The 21,339-nt window shown below is 42.5% G+C and overlaps 1 protein-coding gene across 2 annotated transcripts in view; it reads right to left on the minus strand.

Moving 5' to 3' along the window:
- LOC101160323 (E3 ubiquitin-protein ligase SMURF2) overlaps window positions 1-21,339 on the minus strand; it is a 64,675-nt gene that overhangs the window by 42,339 nt on the left and 997 nt on the right. The gene's annotated exons all lie outside the window — the stretch shown is intronic.

The following is a 21,339-nucleotide window of genomic DNA, read 5'->3' on the forward strand; positions in this document are numbered from 1 at the left end:
CTGCTGGCTGGCACTAGAGCTGTTCTGGGGGCTTCTTGGCTGCTTCTGATGTAATGGAGGGTTAAAAAAAAGCAAAGGTGGGGAAACAAATAGCAGGAAAAAAAAACACTTTACGTTAGAAAGTAAGAAATAAAAATCACTTCCACACAACGACAAGGTGGTCCCTTGATTAAAAGATGGAGTCTTAGTGTTTGCAAAGTCAAAAGAAAACTCATTAGTACGCCAAAATTGTGATACAAATCACTTCTAATCTTACTTTGGCAGTACTTTTTATTTAATGTTCTTCTGCCAGTAAATCTGAACTGTGAAAGGTAGGAAAGTGTGTACAAACATATGATGATTGCTACACTGTTGAAACAGAAGTAAAAATGTATTTTAGGCACAGAAAACCATCCCATCAATCATAATGTCTACTTTTCTAATGAAAGCTTAGGGAAATTATTTTCCAAATTAGGTAACTTATCATGACTACTACAATTATCAACTAAAATAAAAAGAATATAAAGACTTTAGAATCCTCAGGCACTTCTAATATAGGTTTGATCTGAGCTTCACAGCTGACTTTATGTCAAGAAAAACGGAAACCCTCAAAGGAATATCAGATGATGCTGGATGGTTACCAAATGTTGTGTGTCTTTTTTTATTTATTTATTTACAGAAACTGTGTCAGAGGAAGAAACACTGAAATAAACTTTTCTCCCTGAGCATATGCCGTCAATTCTTAGAGGAATGCGGCCAGGTTTTATTTCAGCTTCAGCTAAGATGGCATTTGAAATGCGATCTGGTGTGAATATAAACATCTCTCCTCTGATCCCATCTCCTTAGAGGACTGGTGAGGGGGGCTAAAATGGTTGTCTGAAGCTTGGACAGATGGCTATAGTCAGCTGTTGCGTCTTGAAGCCTTTCTACCAACACTTCTCGGGCCGGTAAAAGCAAAGACTTAAGAGCCCCCCCCCCCCCCATCTGTTTGAGGTTAGTTGGAGGTACTCGTTTTAACTCATGACAGTTCAGGTTTAAAGTCAAGCCAGCATGTCCAAGAATTAATCTCAGGTTACCGGCCTTCATCAGACAGCTGGCCATGAAAGCGATGGCCGCCAGCCTTGTTCTGTCATTCCCAGGAAAGTGAAATGAACCCTGTTTGTATTGATGTTTATCGGCACATATGAGACATTGAGGGAACCGGTGTGTCCAGGTGGACACACCGGAGACATGGCAACATAATCACAGACATCGCTATAAACACACACAACAGTTAAATGCTTCAGTTTAATCAAGGATGATCAAGACTTTGACTTAAAACATGCAAATGTTAATGTTTTGAACATGAAAATACCTAACTATTCACATGGGTGATTTAAAGTATTCATTCATTCATCTTCTTTACCGTTTATTCCCTTTCGGGGTCACGGGGTTGCCGGAGCCTATCCCGGCCACTTGGGCGTAGGCAAGGGATGCCCTGGACTGGTCGCCAGTCTGTCGCAGGGTAGAATATCCTCAATCACACGTCCATTCACTCTCACACTCACACCTATGGACAATTTAGAGTTGAGAAAATTCCACATTTTCACTAAAAAAATCAATCAATCCAGTGTTTTCAAAACACGGCGAATTGAGAAAAAAAAAATGTAAAAGTCGGAATCGTCCAGTTTTCTATTAACCAAAAATGTTTTGTCCCAGAGAACAAAGCTTAGTAAAGATCCATGTTCCCCCTCTCTATAATCACTTCAAATATTTGAGATCCTTGCAATAATCAATTATTGGTTATCGTGCAGAAACACCAGTAATTACACCAATAAATTTATGGTTTCAATCTACCACTGCAATGCTGTACTTAGGCTGCTGGTGTAGATGAGAGAGAAAGATGGAGTCAATCAATTCAGTTATTCCAATCGCCTGCTAAGTAGTAAAAATACAAAACACAATACTGAAAAAGATTTAAACGTTTTTTCTGCAATGCTTTGGTATTTTGCAAAAATATTTCAGGGTTTTAACAATTCCACATGAGACTATCTAGTGTTTGAGTATGCAGCTGCGCTATAAACGCATAAAGACAGCCAATTCTATTACGGACTTGTTTACAGGTCTTCATTGAGATCCAGACTAAATGGAACAGCCCAACTGACAAGAAAAAGAACTGGAGTGATACAGAAACATAAATACTAAGAACATCTACATTTTGTTTCTTTAAACACCCCAAGGTTATCCTCAGGAAAATGTAATACAATGGATCATCTGTAAAAGTTATGCCAGTAAAAGTATTTCTGACAAAAGTACTATTTCTGTCTTTGTCCCAATGCTCTGTTTAAACCATTTTATCAGGAAGTACAACACTTCTGTGAAACACTTAGCTGGTGACAAGTTTTTTTCTAAGAAGTAAAGAACAACTGTCACAGGTAACCTAAACTATGAATAAGCTGAGCAGGTATACGTAAAGTGGAAAGCTTTTTCTCCAAGGATAGATTGGATGGATGTTTTTCGCCAAATAACATGTAGATTTCACGATGCATCATTTGATGGATTAACCTTTGCTTTAACTTCAAGAAAGAAAAACTGGAAGCCATGTGGAGCTAATCTTTTAAACTTTACAACACTGCAAACGTAAATATAATAAAATTAATATACAGATATTTAAAAAATAATCAATGTAGCAGAGTATCTAAATATTTCTTTTAACCACCCAGTTCAATAAAAATGTTTCTGCCATGAAAAGAGATAGTATTGTTTTTCTCGTCTTATCCTCTCTACAAAAGTTCCTGGAGCAAATCAGAAAAAACTTTCTAACACAAATAAAGTCCTAAATGTTTTCATTTTCTATTACACTCTTATTACTTACCATACAACTACAAGAGCTCATTTACTGCTTCTGGTTGTTAAAGTCATCTAGATTGGAAAAGGTTAGTTTTTGATCTTTTTTGAAATTTATGAGTACACAATTCTCAACCACATTCTGATCTTTAGAACAAACTGAAGAGCATGTGTCATTAAAGTAATAAAATTTGCATGTTGGTAGTAATTGTATAGATTTTCTCTGTTCTGCATTTTTATTGCTCATTTTAATGGACCTTATTTCGTTCTTTATAGTTTGTTTCAATTGTGTTTATGTTTTGTTCAGTAAATCACATTCAGCACCACATCTTGTTATCTCTGGCATAGAAATGTTCGTACTTCAAAGGAGTCGCTTGTGTGAAAATCATAGAGGAGAAAAGCCAGAACTGTGGAGGGAAAAGCCAGCAGACAGTCAGGCAGAAATGATGGGAGAAAGGCCTGCAGGGGAGAATCCCTATCGCACTGCTCCTCACACCACCCACTAATCCAATTCTGACCCATTAACCACCACTTCCAGGTTAAGAGAGAGCAGGTCTTTGAAGGTCTCTCTTTAGAGAAAAGCACTTCCCTGAGCCCACAGGGATATTCCTACCAATTATCTCTATTTCCACCTGATTGGGGCAAAGACAAGCCAAACCCTATAATCTGCAGCATAACAATGGATGATTATTTTATATATTCTTGGCACTTATCGTAAGCGCACAATTTCAAATAAAGAAACTAAACTATTCTAGTTATGGGATGTTTAGTGATTGTTAGAATTTACTTATAGAGTGATAATGTTTCAAAGGGAATTTCAGCATATATTAAATAAGTCAAAAGGGGATTTGTTGTTCAAGACAATGGAGAGAATTCGGGTGGAAAAATATAACTAGGTTCTTTATCAGTCCCCACATAAAGAGCAAACAGCTGAGGACTCCACAGCAAGGCTGGAGACTCTGTGGGAGCGTGAACGCCACTCGTTCACACATCTTTGTTCACACGTCTTTTGGACATGCAGTAAAATTGATTCCTTCTGGCAAAGCATCATCAAAACCTTGCAGGACATACTAGGGCAGGGTTGAGCAATTATTTTAACTCGTGGGCCACATTGGGTTCTAAAATTGGATAGAAGGGCCGGACCACAGGCAGATGCGTGGAGAGAGAATGATAGAACATGCAATGTAGATGAAAACATTTGGATTGAAAATTGTATTCTAAACGGGTCTCTGATATTGTTCAGTGGGCTGGACCAAAGATGGAGGCGGGCCGGATCCAGCCCGCGGGCCGCAGTTTGCCCACCCCTGTACTAGGGTATGAAAAACCCGCTGACCCACGGATACTATAGTTTGGACTGTTTCTAACAAGAGTGATACAAACAGAGGACAGGTACCTGTTAAAAGTCATGATCATGGCCTGCAAAAAAAAAAATCATAACAAGTAATTGTCTGAAAAGTGAACCACTTGAACAATGGACAGACATTATGGAGGAAATCTGTTCTATAAAAAAAAAGACATTTCACCTGCGGTTGAAAGCTGAAAATTTTCAACTCCAATGGAGAAAATAGAAGCAATGTACATCCCGCTCAGAACCTAAATCTCAAAACTACATTCTTGTTTTTCCCCACTTGTTCAACTTTGTTTGGTTGTTATTGTTTTTGTGTATTTTTTTTTATTTATTTGTTTGTATTTTAAAAGTGCAAAACGTAAAATAAAAAGTTTTTAAAAAGGCGGGGGAGGGGGGTTTGTTGTGTAGATGGTACTAGAATAAAACACAAGCCTGACAAACAATAACCATATAAGGACTGTCAAGTGTTTATACTTTTTTGTGTACTTTTCCCACACTTGAAAAGGGCTGAGTGTCCAACGTTGAAGATCGATTTACTCAGACTGCCACTTGAGATCAATTTCCAAACTTTAATTTATTTCCATTTGATCTGGCAGCAATCAATAGGTAAAAACCTTAAACACACACAATAACAGTAATAAATATTACAAAATTCAATATACACATTAACAACAAACATTTATGCAATTTAAAGTGCCTCAGTTAATTAGCAACATTACTCATTTACTTTAATAACATTCTTATTTAAGTTCATGTATTAATTCCAAATTTATTCAAGAATTACTTTAAAATCTCATTATTTAGCAAAAATTCACATTCATAAAGAACTTCCCAGTGTAAATTTACAAAAGTTACAAAGCACACCGATGAAATAAACATCTAATCCTTAATGCAGAAAATTCCCACTGGTACCTGAAGTACACACAAACATTTGCGGAGCGCACACTCCGGTCCCACAACACACCAAACAAACAAGGAAACAAGTGATCGCGCAATTTTAGCGCTTGGATAAAGTATTTTCTTACCGGCTGCCTCTTCAACAAATTAATATGGACCACTCAATTGCACACAGGTACGAAACAAGCTTTATGCACGGACTGACAAGGCTTGTGTCTCGCCGGTGCTTTTCCTGAATGAAGTGCGTGCGTCGCCATTAAATAAATGACGCAGCACGCTCAGCTGTTCAATCCATATCACGTGATCAGTCAGGTGCTTTGCGCAACACCTCCCACTCGAGCTTTATGCGCATGCGCCATAAAGGTCGCATAAGTCAAAGTTCATGTCAGAGAGTCTGTTCTTCGGCTGGAAGAAGGACCACAAGGCGGCGAACATCCCGATGAAGCACCACACCATTAAACGTCTTGCTCTCCTTTAGAGACTGAATACTTGGGGTAGCAGACTTTTGCGTTGAATGTGGCACGCTGGATCCTGGAGCGACGAGAACATCAACGTCCCTCACGATGCCCTTGTGATCTGGTACTGCAGCCACGACTCTTCCAAGACGAAACTGACCTCGCAGAGTGTTCTGATCACACAACCACACGACATCTCCAACAGCAACATTCCGCTGTAGCGTGTGCCACTTGCTTCTGATGAACAGATTCGGTCCAGCAAGTTGAGACCATGCTCTCCAGAAGTTGTTAACTTGCATCTCGATTTCCTGTAGACGCTTGAAAGAATAATTTTCAAAACTGAAGGTCTTGACATCTCCACTATGATACGCTCGCCCCATAAGCAGTATATTTGGTGACACATAGTGGATGCAATCTTCTTGACTTTGAGCCCTTGCGTCGATTGGTCGCTCGTTTGCTAAATTAGCAGCAAGTTGTAGTACAGTCAGAAATTCGCTGAAGGTTAGATTGAGTGTTTTATTTAGACTTTGAAGAGCTCTCTTTACGATTCGAACTGCAGCCTCAGCAGCTCCATTTCGATGTGGGGAATCAGCAGGAAGCACTCTCCAAGTCCAGGTTGTTCCATTCCTGATGGCATATTCCTCCAGATCAGTTTTGTTCTGTGCCTGCAGATTTCTCCAATTCTGTTGGCAAAAAATGTCTGGTATCCATAGCTCTCTCGCTGAACAGCGCCTAGTACGGTTTGGCTATCAGATGGAACCACTTCTTCACTTGAATTTTGCAATTCTTCTCAAAATACTTTTTGAGCCTTGCAGCATAGACTGCACCACAGACTTCAGCCTTGACAGCATCTCCCTTATGGTCCAATGGTGTTAATTTAGCTTTTGATTCAACCATCCGAATGACTGTATCCTGCTGACAACTCCACCTCAGGTACAGCACTGCTCCATAGGAGTGCTCACTACCATCAGAGAATGTGATGCCATAAGGTGGATTTGTTGCGTTTGGTGGCGTCAGTGCTCTGGGAAACCTTAATTTGTTGACCTCAGCATAGTCTTCCAACAGGCATATGGCATCTTCCCTCAGATTGTCAGACAATGCAGTGTCCCACGTACTCTCCACTCGACTGCATTTGCCTTTTACTTCCTGAAATGCTCTCCTGACGAGGATTGCACCTTTTTGCTTAACAGGTGTAACAAAGCCCAGAGGATCATAGAGTCCGGAGACTTGACTTAAAAGTTCTCTTCGAGTGAGTGGGTTTGGTGCCTGTTGCCTCACTTCCTCTTTTGATAGATCTTTTCCCAACCTCATCTTTTTCCGTCTTTTCGAAAAGTTTACAGACACCATGAGGTGGAATTCATCAGGGACTGGAGTATATCCCATGCCGAGTGCCTTATTGTCCTCCTCTGACAGTTGGTTTGGGAGTACAAGGACTGTGGAATCCACTTCTTTCCTATGGTCTTCGGGATGCTCCCTCCCACTTTGACCTGAGCAGATCCAAGGTTTGAGTTTGAACCCACCTGCTCTCAGAATCTTCTCCACATTAGTCATTATTTGTTGAAGCTGAGCCCAGTCGTTATGCGAGGTGAGTATGTCATCAACGTATGTGTCCTCTTCAAGCACTCTACGTTCAGCCTTGAGATGAGAAAACTCTGGTAGACTCGCTGTCTCTCTCATAGCGACTTGAGCGATACAGCCGGCAGGTTTATCACCAATATTCACTCTTGTGATGGCGTATTGGCTGATTTCATCTTCCTCTGTGTCTCTCCACAAAAAGCGATGGAGGTGCATTTCTTTGTCTTCAAGCCACACAGAGTTATACATTTTCTTTATGTCCCCGAGCGCAGCATAGACTCCTTCCCGGAACCGTATGAGGACAGCTCGAATGTTGTTCAGGACGTCAGGACCTTTAAGAAGGATGTTGTTTAAACTCTGGCCTTTAAACACCTGGCTGCTGTTCCAGACGAGACGCACAGGGGTTGTGACTGAATGGGGATTAGGAGCGACTAGATGGCTGATGTACCATACAGGTCCATTCCAACTTCTCAACATTTCTTCTGACAATTCAACAGCAGCTTTCCTATTGACCATTTCATGAACTTGGTTCTTATAGGCTTTTTTCCACTTCGGTTCTTTAGCAAGTTGCCGCTCTGTCCTCAAGAAGGTCGCTTCCACCGCCTGCTTATTATTTGGCAGAACCGCAGGGTCAGATGTCCATGGATATTTTGCATGCCAGTGAGGTTCATTGCAGTGATGATCTCCAGTAACGTATCTGAGACCACTTTTGATTTGTTCAAGCTCTCTCTCTTCAGAAAGACTCATTTCTTTGCCCCCCGGTTGACACTTCCCACACCGACAGCCTCCACATTTTGGATCACACGCAGCGCCGATGCTATCTCATTTCCACCACTTCAGGAAATCACGGCTGGTACTTGTGGTGGTTGCCAGCGTTGCTTCGGCATCCAAACTTTTGTGAATGACTTCTTTGTATTTTCTAGCAGCTGATCGCATAGAGCGGGCAAAATGAGTTTTTGACAGGTGAGTGGTTACATCAACTCTTTCAGAGAGATCTGGATGAGAGCCTGCCACAGTTTTCCCCAGGGGACCGTCCCATAGCACAAGATCTCCAACTGAGCGGATCTTTTGAGGCACAAGCCTGCCCTCCTTGTGACTGATGAGAAGCTTTATTTTGGTGGGTCTTCTCAGTTCCTTAAGGCAGATATCTGGGAAGATTTTCTGCAGTTTACTGGGTGAGACATGGTGGTGAATCTCAGCAATACTGTCCAGACCATAACAGATCAGCTGATGAGATCTCAATGTACCTTTTGGGGTGCCAACCCGAATCTTCAAAAGGTAACGCTTCGTCTCTACAGTCACCTGCATGCCACCAACTCCATGGACGAAAAGTGTGACATCCTCGCTTTGCAAGTTTAGCTCATCAGCTGCCTCATGGGTTATATAGTTGGTATCTGATGCCAGATCTATTAGCGTTCCTAGCCGCTGTCCCGCATTGGCAGTGACCTCAAGGATCATCATGATGACAGGAAACTCCTGTAGGTGAGCCCCTTCCAGCAACTGCCTGCTTGCAGCTGAGTTGAGTGTCTTTGCTGCTGTGTTGCAAAACACATTTCGGCATTGCTGTGCCAGTTCTGGGGTTAGTCTTGTTAAGAACTCTTCCTGGTCTTCCGTACACTTTTTATCAACTTGAGACGAAAGGCTTGGCTTTGATTTCCCCTTGAACGGGCCTTTATTTACAGGACTTGGACACAAGAGATAATGATGTTTCATCCGTCCTCTGCAGCACTCATTCTTACAGAGAAAAGTTGCTTTGCATTCACCTTCTTCGTGAACTTCAAGACAGTCTTTGCAACTTCCAGTTTTTTGAACTGCTTCTTTCTTTTCTTCCAAGCTGAGAACTCTGAATTTCTTGCATCGGTACAATCTCCGCTTATGCCCACTCTCTCCACAAACAGCGCAAGCTCCTTGTGGGCTTGTAGTTTTGGTGGCTTTAGTTCTGGCATGCTTTAGCTGTACTTTTACATCTTTCCTTTGAGGTTCTTCATCTCTCAACTGTTCCAACTCTTCATAGATTCCCTCCTGACTCTTCAAAAATGAAAGCAGCATGTCAAATCGGTCTTTTGAGGGTTCCACGCCTCTCTTTTCGGCCACAAACATGAGCCACTCCTTCTTTAACATCTCAGGTAGCTTGCTTTCGAGGGACTTGGTCATCAATGGATTTTTAAGTGCACCTATATCACCCAGCTCAATTAGATCATGTAAAGCTTTTTCAACCACTCTAATGAGGTCCACAATCTTTTTTGGTTGATGACCTTTAATTGAAGGCAATGCTTGGAGTTCTTCAACAATTTCCAAAGCTATAGCAGTTTTATTTCCAAATCGGTTCTCCAGTGTTCTGAAAATCTCTTCTGAAGATCCGCAGGTTGACAAACGAAGATCCTTTGCAATTTTTTCTTCTAAGCTATCTAGTAGCTGAAATTTGCGAACCTCCTTTGAACCAGTAGGCTCTCCCTGTGCTTGGAGTGCTTCCCAGTCCTTTTTCCAACTGTGAAAGTGTCTTTTACAGCCATCAAACCTTGGAAGGGCAGTTGGTTTCAACTTTATTGCTGGTACTTGATGGCAGGAAGTTACCGTTCGGATCACTTCTTGTTCAGCTTTAGATTGAATTAAACCAGCCTTTCGTGCGGCTAGTTTAGCTGAGCCAATTTCTAATTCCTTTGTTCGGTGCTGAAGGTCTGTCTTCTCCTGCTCCGGTGCCCACTGATTCCACTGATTGTAGGCCTCTTTGGCTGCTTTAACTCTCATTTCTACTTGGCTTAGCATGAAGTTGTAAGCTTCCAAGCTTATATCAGGAGCTGCAGCAGAAGTTGTATTGCATTCACCCTCAGCCAATTCAAGGTTCAGTGACAGCTCAGGATGCCCAAAATTAGTCCAAATTACATTCCGAATAACCTTTTGCACTTCCTCCAGCTTCTCTTCACACTCCTCTGCTGTAGTTTTAATGTCCTCGCGTTGTTCCTCTCTCATTGTCCCTCCATCTTTGTCCCAGGTTTCAGCCAGTGCTAATTCAAGATCGTCATTTGCATCAATTACTTTGTCTGCCTCTGCTGAAATTTTCCCAAAGGCATCTTTCAATTCATCAATTGACATATTTTTGCATGCCCTCATAATCTTGTTAGCTAGTCGAGAAAATGTCCTCTTGGCAATTGTTCTGTTGGACTTGAGGTGTTGCAGGGCTTTGGCTTCCGTCATTTTGGAGCTGGAGCGCAGGCTTTGGAGCTGGAGCGCAGGCTTTGGAGCTGGAGCGCAGGCTTTGGAGCTGGAGCGCAGGCTTTGGAGCTGGAGCGCAGGCTTTGGAGCTGGAGCGCAGGCTTTGGAGCTGGAGCGCAGGCTTTGGAGCTGGAGCGCAGGCTTTGGAGCTGGAGCGCAGGCTTTGGAGCTGGAGCGCAGGCTTTGGAGCTGGAGCGCAGGCTTTGGAGCTGGAGCGCAGGCTTTGGAGCTGGAGCGCAGGCTTTGGAGCTGGAGCGCAGGCTTTGGAGCTGGAGCGCAGGCTTTGGAGCTGGAGCGCAGGCTTTGGAGCTGGAGCGCAGGCTTTGGAGCTGGAGCGCAGGCTTTGGAGCTGGAGCGCAGGCTTTGGAGCTGGAGCGCAGGCTTTGGAGCTGGAGCGCAGGCTTTGGAGCTGGAGCGCAGGCTTTGGAGCTGGAGCGCAGGCTTTGGAGCTGGAGCGCAGGCTTTGGAGCTGGAGCGCAGGCTTTGGAGCTGGAGCGCAGGCTTTGGAGCTGGAGCGCAGGCTTTGGAGCTGGAGCGCAGGCTTTGGAGCTGGAGCGCAGGCTTTGGAGCTGGAGCGCAGGCTTTGGAGCTGGAGCGCAGGCTTTGGAGCTGGAGCGCAGGCTTTGGAGCTGGAGCGCAGGCTTTGGAGCTGGAGCGCAGGCTTTGGAGCTGGAGCGCAGGCTTTGGAGCTGGAGCGCAGGCTTTGGAGCTGGAGCGCAGGCTTTGGAGCTGGAGCGCAGGCTTTGGAGCTGGAGCGCAGGCTTTGGAGCTGGAGCGCAGGCTTTGGAGCTGGAGCGCAGGCTTTGGAGCTGGAGCGCAGGCTTTGGAGCTGGAGCGCAGGCTTTGGAGCTGGAGCGCAGGCTTTGGAGCTGGAGCGCAGGCTTTGGAGCTGGAGCGCAGGCTTTGGAGCTGGAGCGCAGGCTTTGGAGCTGGAGCGCAGGCTTTGGAGCTGGAGCGCAGGCTTTGGAGCTGGAGCGCAGGCTTTGGAGCTGGAGCACAGGCTTTGGAGCTGGAGCACAGGCTTTGGAGCTGGAGCACAGGCTTTGGAGCTGGAGCACAGGCTTTGGAGCTGGAGCGCAGGCTTTGGAGCTGGAGCGCAGGCTTTGGAGCTGGAGCACAGGCTTTGGAGCTGGAGCACAGGCTTTGGAGCTGGAGCACAGGCTTTGGAGCTGGAGCACAGGCTTTGGAGCTGGAGCACAGGCTTTGGAGCTGGAGCACAGGCTTTGGAGCTGGAGCACAGGCTTTGGAGCTGGAGCGCAGGCTTTGGAGCTGGAGCACAGGCTTTTTAGCTGGAGCACAGGCTTTTTAGCTGGAGGACAGGCTTTTTAGCTGGAGCTAGAGCTTTGGCTTTTTAACTGAAGCACAGGCCCTCGAGCTGGAGCTTTGGATCCTTTGCAGCCAATCTTAGCCGGTAGCAGTCTCTGTAGCTTTTTACTGCATCCGGTTTTTACTGTCAAGTGTTTATACTTTTTTGTGTACTTTTCCCACACTTGAAAAGGGCTGAGTGTCCAACGTTGAAGATCGATTTACTCAGACTGCCACTTGAGATCAATTTCCAAACTTTAATTTATTTCCATTTGATCTGGCAGCAATCAATAGGTAAAAACCTTAAACACACACAATAACAGTAATAAATATTACAAAATTCAATATACACATTAACAACAAACATTTATGCAATTTAAAGTGCCTCAGTTAATTAGCAACATTACTCATTTACTTTAATAACATTCTTATTTAAGTTCATGTATTAATTCCAAATTTATTCAAGAATTACTTTAAAATCTCATTATTTAGCAAAAATTCACATTCATAAAGAACTTCCCAGTGTAAATTTACAAAAGTTACAAAGCACACCGATGAAATAAACATCTAATCCTTAATGCAGAAAATTCCCACTGGTACCTGAAGTACACACAAACATTTGCGGAGCGCACACTCCGGTCCCACAACACACCAAACAAACAAGGAAACAAGTGATCGCGCAATTTTAGCGCTTGGATAAAGTATTTTCTTACCGGCTGCCTCTTCAACAAATTAATATGGACCACTCAATTGCACACAGGTACGAAACAAGCTTTATGCACGGACTGACAAGGCTTGTGTCTCGCCGGTGCTTTTCCTGAATGAAGTGCGTGCGTCGCCATTAAATAAATGACGCAGCACGCTCAGCTGTTCAATCCATATCACGTGATCAGTCAGGTGCTTTGCGCAACAAGGACAGTATATGCATGTGCTTAACTCAGCTGCCTACTACTTAAAAGTTTGTATTTCACACTCTCAAAAGAAACCAAGTCAACTGCAGCCCATTCACATCACTGCTATCAGAGTTTTAGTAGAACTCTCATCACTCCTGTTCTACAGTCTACTTTGGTTCCCATTTGAATAAAGAATTGATTTTAAGACGCTGCTGCATAAATCCTTCAATGGCGTGTCAGGTGGCAGGGCTCTGAGATCTGCAAGAAAACCTCAGCTACTAGAACTTGGGAGCATTCATCCATTCATTTTTAGAACCTGCTGAATCCCCTTCGGGGTCACAGGTTTGCTGGAGGCAACCCAGCTGCTGTTGTGCGAAGGTGGGATCCACTCTGGACATGTTGACAGTCTGTTGAAGAGCATATACATTCAAATCCAAAACTGCACTCAATCTGCAAAATGTCCTTTTAACTTCTTCTTTTAATTGTTTCACATTTTTTAAATGTTTTGTTTTAATTTTGTCAAAGCTGTTCTGCATCTCCGTACAGCACTTCGAAATGCCTTTGAACTGAAGCTGTCTTACCCTTTTACATATCAATATTCAATAATCACCTTTATATTTTCACTCAGACCACAGAGCTGCTCCAGATATTTGTTCATACAGACTGTCAAACATTTAACCCATTAAGGTATGGTGCTGGGGCGTTATTTAGACAAAGTGCCTGCAATAACATATTGATGTTGCTTGCAACATTAAGTGAAAGCCGATCAAACTGCTGAATGATAGCCAGTAAGTACTCTATTAATTCATCATCAGAACAAATATATGTGCAGAACTCAAGTTCTAGCTACAGCTCAAGACTATTGAAAAATGTGTGTGCCCACAAAGATTACTGAATCTAACTTTATCAGGATCCATCATGTGTGTAAATAAAAGTCACTTCAACTGGAAGAGGGGATGCATGTTTACATCATGTCAGTGATTACACCAAGCCCTGAAAGGACAGAGGAAATGATTCTTGCTTTTCAGTTCAATAGGACAAAGCAGTCGTTATGAAGTGTTGATGCTTAGCTCAGAAGGAAGAGCTAGTCTCCACAAAACACACATGCTGTCCACTCCTTCAAACCTGACATGATCAGGCTGATCAAGCAGCACAGAAACATTTGGACTTCTTAAGTCCTGTTAGTCCATGGCAAGAATCCGACTGAAATTCCCTGTGCTATTATTTTATGGAAAACTGAAATGATTCTGTTCCCTGCTTGTTCAGAGTGGCGTTTGGACAAGTGTTTGGGGTCTAGGGAGCACTTCCCTTTCTTAGAAGCTACTCTTTCTCCTTACTCTGCCCTCCTCTGGACCATTGCTGGGAACGGTTGAGAGCAGAACCACTGAAGTAGACTTTTTCTTCATAGAAGAGCAGCTGAACCAACAGGAAACGTCAACCAGTCAATAAACTGGTAAAATGATTCAAAATGATGGAGGCTCCCAGCAGGGGGAAGGAAAATGTTTACAACTCGTGTGCCACAATTACTCGTAACATTCTTGTTTCGATTTCTGCACTTTCGTTCTTCTTGCCCTCCTTTTCTCCACTCTACATGTTCATTATTTACTTTGTTTACTTGCATAAACTATCCAGGCAAGATGTGGAAACATTCTACAAGCTTATGATGGGCTGGTAGAGCTCACCACATGCAGCTAATCACAGCATATTTCTTAAGTATCCTGTCTGAACAACCAAATCGCTTCCATACAGCCACTCCGAAAGAGCGGCTCTGACGGAGACCACATGAATTCACCAACACTTTAAAACTCTTAATCATCAGGTCCTCCAGAGCCCCATCAGTGAACATCTGCAGGGATTTCTTCTTCAATGAAACGGCGAACATTCAAAGGCCCCCCCTCCTCGGTAAACTAAAGAAGGACACGGCGCTAAAAAAAGAAAGGATGAATTATTTTGCTCAGAGCCACACAGTGAGGCCTTTTCTGCATGGCTGAACCATGTTTGTGTTCTTCTCATGAAACATCTGCATCCAGCATGTCTGTCATCTCACAGAGGGAAGAGGCACATCAACTGCTCATCAAATGCAATTAAATAAAAAGAGAGGAAACCCAGCAGAATGATTCAGACGGAGAGGCCGAGCGCAGAGGAAGCTCAGTCTGCATGGGTGGGACTGAAATGTGCTTTGGTCTGAGAGGGAAGAAGCTTTAAGACACGGAAAGAACAGGAGTGACTCAGAGAGGAAGAGGTGGGAATGTGAATGGAGACTTCTAGGGTATCCCACTGAGATAGCTCTCTTCTCTGGTCCGAAGTGAGCCAAAGAATTCAGACGAGCAAACCATATGCTTGAAGAGTCACATGTAAACTCTGAGCTGGGAAGAAACACAGCAAGAGACGTCAAAAACCTGCATCTGACCAGAAAAACCAACACAGCAACAGCTTTCTTTTTTATTGTTCTGATGCACATCAAGCAGGGAATCTGATAATTGCCACCATTGCCCAATTTCCCTCTAGACTACAAACAGCTGATGGCTTCATATTTGTGGAGATGCGGCAGGACGTAGTGTCTTTTCTGTGAAGTCCAATCCCATTAAAGGAGACTCTGAGGCTTTGTGTTGAGCCGGATGTCATCATGTTTATGGTTGCATGGAAAGTGCTCTGAATCACACCAAGGGTTATGCATGCATGACAGAATTTATGAAAGATCCCACAAAGCAATGAGGCGTACCTTCATAGGGTAATTTATGCCTCGCTGGATTGAGCGTGTGATGCTGCTAGCTGTGTTTGTGTGTGACTTAATGCAGGAGAGATCAGCTGTAAAGAAAAATGGAAACCTCTCCCTTGTTGTCGAGGGGAATTTCTCACCACAAGTGTTGGTTTTAGCAGCAATATTTTTTCCAGGCAAATATCTCCAACATCTGGTTCAAATGGATATGGAGGTTGTTAGCAACAACAGTCGCCTAGAATACAAACAGTTACAAATGTCTTTAAATACAAGTCATTCCAAAACTGACTGCAGTGCAGAGGTGCAGAGAAAACTGTTATATTCTCTTATTTTGATTTTTTTTAACTGTTACATTTTTTAACCTGCAGGTTTAGATTTTACCCAAATGTGCATTTCTTTCAAAAAAGCACAAAAAACGATTACAAGTCATGCCTTTTTGCTAAAAGTGTAAGTCTATTAAATGCTTTTTACATTTTCCCAGCCTGCCTTTTCTTAAAGAATAAATCCAAAAATGAAGTGCTCCAGTTTACTAGACAACAGCAATTCAATGCAGCTAAAAAAGAATTGCAGTACGTTCCCTTTATAGAGCACATTATAGGTCCTCAGACACTTGGTCTCTTCTTTCTTTCCATTGATCTAAAGAAAAACGTTTAGCAGATGCACATGCATTTTCCCTCATAAAATCTTCATTTTAAGTGCAACTTAAGATTTGAAAACCAATGAAAAGTACAGGTCAAACCTGGCTTTATGCATTTTACTTTTATTCATCATATGCTTTATTGAACAGAGATCTTGATAAAAATATGAAGCTACCTAACATTAAGATACATTTATTTTGTAATCCAAATATTCTACCCAACATGCCTGAACGGACTCCTAATTTAATGTGATTTCTTAGTAAAATCTCCAAATTGCAGTTATAGTCTTTGAGATCTGACTAAACCGTCCTTGTGGTAAAGTGTCCGCCCTGAAAGTGGAAGGTCGTGAGTTCAAATCCCAGACAAGCCATACCTAAAGGCTCAAAGTGGGACCCAGTGCCTCCCTGCTTGAAAAATCAATAAAGGGGGATTAAACCACCAAATAGTTCCCAAGCACAGCGGTGTCTGCACCTCAACACTGCCCCAGGGGATGGGTCAAATGTGGACTTTTAACTTTTTGATGTTTCCTGTACCTTCTTCATCTTGCTGTCATCTTTGTTTTCTGACAAAAACACATCTAGTATGGACTAACCTGCTAAGTGGTTCCAACGCTCCATGTCTGATGTCATCACAAAAATTTTAACAGCATTTTTTTGGAATTACATTTGACTGGACAACTTCTCAGAGCAGCACACGCCCTTCTACAGACTCCAGATGTGCAAATTGAAGTGACAGACAGATGAGCTGCTCACAATGTTTTTAAGTAAAAATGAGTGGACTTAATTATATTCGTGGCAATTTACAACTTAATAACCATCATCATTTAACTATGGCTTCATGTGCAGACAGCTATATGGACTTGTGAGATGTTTGAATTCTGTTGTGGTTTCAATAACTCCACATGCAATGGGCAGAGGTTGTTGGGCTGGGTATAGAATGAGGTATTTAAAAAAAAATAAAAAAATCAAATTGCCTCAAACTATTGAATATCTAAAAAATAATTATCATTCCAGATCAATTTTTGATGCTCAAGATGAATTATTTTATAAAAGGCATCATGCTTGTTGATTCGGTTAATGCTCAGTAACAACAAGGAATTTGGTACTGCTTAAACTTTCTTAAAAATTATGTTGCGTAGAGAACTTTGTTTTTTTTTTTCTTGTTTGTTTCTTTGTCAGTTCGTTTGATTACGAAAAAAATGGACACATAAAAATGTTTTTGAGATGTATGAGAAAAAGCAAAAAACAAAACAAAAAAAAGGACAAAAGCGGTCAACACAAAATACGGCCCACAAACATGTGACCCACCAGGTGATTACTTACTCAATGACCGCCAATAACACTATAATCAAAAACACACAAAAAAAACAATATTCAGTCCCCCTAATAAAAACCACAGTTAATTCATTCATTCACCTACACTTGTATCAAATTTGGGGCATTGGTATCAAAAAGTTTGGAATAGTACCCATCCTTAAAAATCACCTTTCAGTTTATATTTGGGTTGATTTAAATTGTCTGTCATTACATTATAATTACAGCAGAATTGGAGAAATTTGAATAGTTTTTTAATAGTCCAATTTTGAACCTTGCTCAGTTTAAATGTTGAGTTATATGAAATCTTATTCATAAGAAAAGCTAGTTTCAGAACAGAAAAATTCAATCAAATCAGACTGAATTTGTAAATTAGAATCTTTTGAATTCTAAATCATACGGATTGTAGAATTTAACAGCGCCGTAAAAATTCAATTGAATTTAAAGTTTTAAATACAAATATATTTATTATATCTACAGAGGTAAAACAGTTTTTCAGACTGAACTGTAAGTGGTTTGGTTGATGTTGTAAAGTTAGATCATAGGAGTTGACTGGTTTACATACCAAGCTACTAGAGCTGTGAAGGTGTGGGATTTCTGATTAACGCTGTGACGAACCAGCAGGGGGCGCGGTATCGCGGTTAACCGAAGCCACCCTCCCTGGCTTCACCTGTGCTCTCTGGCACAGACATCTTCTCAGAATATTATATATTGCCCAGTAATAAACGACACTGCAGACACTTTGTCACGTTGCGCTGCCTAAAATAGTTCCCATACAAAACATGTAGTGATATTCATCGAAATCTAACAGTGAAGGAGAACAGTAATAAACTCCATGTCGCGCACTCAAGAACGCACGCAGCTTGTAATGGTAATGAATACAATGGAAATTAATAATTAGAACGCAGTAAATTTGTCGTATTTCCTCGCGAGACAGAAATTGATAGAATAGATTTTGTAGAATAAGAATGTGTATGTGCTTCTGAAACCACGTGCGTGCGTGCGTGTGTAAGTAGAGGGAGGGCATGCAACGTAGAGGGAGTGAGAGGCACGGCGCAGGGAGTGAAGGAGAACAGTAATAAAAGGTTTCCCCCAGAAACCCTTGAAGTCTGAACACAGGACTAGCAGAAAAAGTAAATTATCAGCAATGATAAATGTGTTTAATGTGTTTATTATAGTTCCAATCACACACCATATGCAGAACTTTCAAAACAAACAAAAAAAAAAGTGCGGTGATGCGGTTATCGTCACACCCCTTGCTGGTTACCCAGTGAACTGACCCGGTCTCCTTTCCATTTGTTCTCAAGCTGGCTTTGAACAGAAACCGTTGCCTCTTAGATATTCCTAGAACACTATTTAACTAATGTGCTCTATGGCAGGCTAGTGTACAATTCACAATAGCCTTTACTTGAGTCTCTTCTGACAGATTTTATGCTGCATTCCCGCCGGATGGGATTTGTGCATCAAATTCTCGTGTGCTGCCTCTCTTTGTTTGCACATCAAATTTACTGCTTGACGCCCCAGCTGCGGAGCTACCGCCAATGTTTTGACGGACTTCATTTGTTGCCACGTCATGGAAAAAATGGATAATGTTGAGCAAATTTTGGAGAGCTCCACAAAAGTGCCGGCAAGCCCGTCGTCGAGTCTGGGTTCACCAGATCCTTCAGAGTCTCTCCCGGTGCACTTCACTCCTGCTGAGAGAGCTGGGCCATGGGTACGGACGTTTTAAACGTTACTTCCATTTGACTGTGGCCCAGTTTGAGCAATAACCCACTGGGGGGAAAATTAAAAATAAAATTGGGGGGGGTCTTTTTATTATTGTCTTGATGAAAATAAAATAATCATAAGCGCACGGAGCTGAAGCGATCATCATGACGGCTCCCGCTCTCCATCTGCTAGCAGCCAACCGCCCGCGGGCTAGTATCGCGAGCGCCGCTGCCCAGTGTCACATTGCTGGACCCTAAGCGGTGGTGCTCACTCACTCAATCCTCCTTCTTTGCTCGCTATGCTGAATTGCCGGAGACTGTCCTGGTCACAGTTGGGCGAAGGCAGGCGACGCCCTGGACAGGTCAGACCATGGATGTCGTCGTAGCGGGCTTCATGGATGGCGACCTGTCCAGGGTGTATCCCGCCTTCGCCCAACAGTAACCGGGACAGCCTCCAGCAACACCACGGCCCCATTGAAACTCGACGCCCCCCTGACGAACACATCACATCCGGTGTGAATGCAGTATTACAGCCGTGACAGAATTGGTCTTCTAGCTGTTAGTTTGTGATGACAACCTGCCATCAATCTTCATGCAATGCCTATGAAAAATGCATAGGACAAACTGAGTCAATAACAAATCCTAACAGGAATTACACCAAACTACAAAAGTAGCTCACAAATTATGGAAAACTTCTTCCAACCTTTTCTTTGATTGGCCTTTTCCAAAGATCCCTGTGTTGCTCCAAGCCTCTCTTCAAACTAAACTTTAACACATTATCTAAAAGCTGAACTAAAACAGCTCTGTTATTTTCCAACAAGCAAAGAATGAAGTTAGGAGCTAAATTCCTCATGCCTGCATATGTCCATTTTACCCCAACCTGACCCAGATGCCCTGTGCATGCCTCACAGTTCCAGCACAGGACTCTGACCTGAATATACAAAGAAAAAAAATCATAAACAACAGACGACAACCTCAATTGTTGCTGGTTTGTCTGTGTGTGTGTGTCAACCACTTCCATATGTGAAATACTAGGTCAGGCGGAAAAGGCTCAGCACTGACAGCCATGAAGTTTGTAGATTGGAACCTGCTGAAGTGGAGTCGGACGTACTTGAGTCAATAACTTTATGCCCTGCTGTTGCTGTAAAAAAATGTAAATTAGGAGTTACAATCCAAGCCCAGAAATATGCTGTTTGAAACCAACAAACAGGAAAAGTTGATCGGCTACTAAAAAAGAACTGAATACAAGATCAGAAAATGGACAAACCACTGTTGTGTAGGACAAAAAAACAAAATGAGGTTTGATTGGGAGTGCGGCGCCACTCAGTATCAAGAGGAGAGGTGGTCTGTGAGGTCTGCTCACGCCGTTTTTTCACAGCAGACACACATTCTTTACATTCCACTTAAAAACGACTGCGGTTCATCTCAAGTTGTAGTGACCAGTTCACAGCCACACTGCTTTCTGTAGAAAAGACAGAAAGTTCAGGCGATTTAATATGTCCTCTTGACTTGCATAAGGCTGTTCATTAAAAAAACTCTTTTTAAAAAGGCTCTAAGCCCCACTCCAATCAGCTTTTGATCCATTTTCAAAGTGTTCCCATTGGTCTTCTAAATCTGATCGTGACATTTTTAAGCAAACTTTTAAAAAACAAAAAACAAAAAAAAAACACTGTCTCATTTTATAGGACATAGCTTTTGCAGACCAGCAGGAGTTTATCAGAAATTTGCCTCTGAATTGTAGATGCGACTGTTGACACTGAGTATTTCCCATCATCGATTTGTTTCCACGCTCTCCTGCTAGCTTACAGCCTCACAACCCCAACCTAACATTACAGGTGCAAACACCAATGGCGAGCAATATCCGAGCTATCCAGCCGTACAGCGTCGAGCCAGATTCCAGCTCAGACACGGAGAACAAAGATGTGCATGTATCCATTCATCTGTAAGTGGATGCATCAGAATGGAGCAGAGCAGGAAGCCTGTTGTACCTACATCACAGCTACAAGCTTTTTCAAATGGCTTTTATTTAATACACTCCTGATTTACAACAATGTGAATAAAGAAATAGTCAAAAATGCAATTAAAAGCTTCATTTTCTTAAAATATGTTAAAAACACTATTTTCATCGGAGTGGGGCTTTTAAGTGAAGTGAAAGACTGCAGAGAGTCCAAAAACCCATCTTTGTTGAGTAATGAACTCTAATCTACCATGAATGTGGAAAAGCTTGCTGTCCTTGGCCAAACCTGCAACCTGTACATCAATACTCTATATCCCAAAATTCTGCTTGTTGACTGATCCTCTCGTTCCTTTCAGAAACAGCCCCAGCTTCAATATTTAACTGGATGCTTCCTCCTGGAACAAGTCAGACCTTGAACCAAATTCAGGTCAGGCTTTGGCCATACATCAACAAAAAGGCAGCTGTCTGACCCCTGCCTGTCTCAGTCAAAACAGCGCTGCCCTCACGTAAACCTG

This window comes from Oryzias latipes, chromosome 8 (assembly GCF_002234675.1).
Source record: "Oryzias latipes chromosome 8, ASM223467v1".
Taxonomy (NCBI): Eukaryota; Metazoa; Chordata; class Actinopteri; order Beloniformes; family Adrianichthyidae; genus Oryzias; species Oryzias latipes.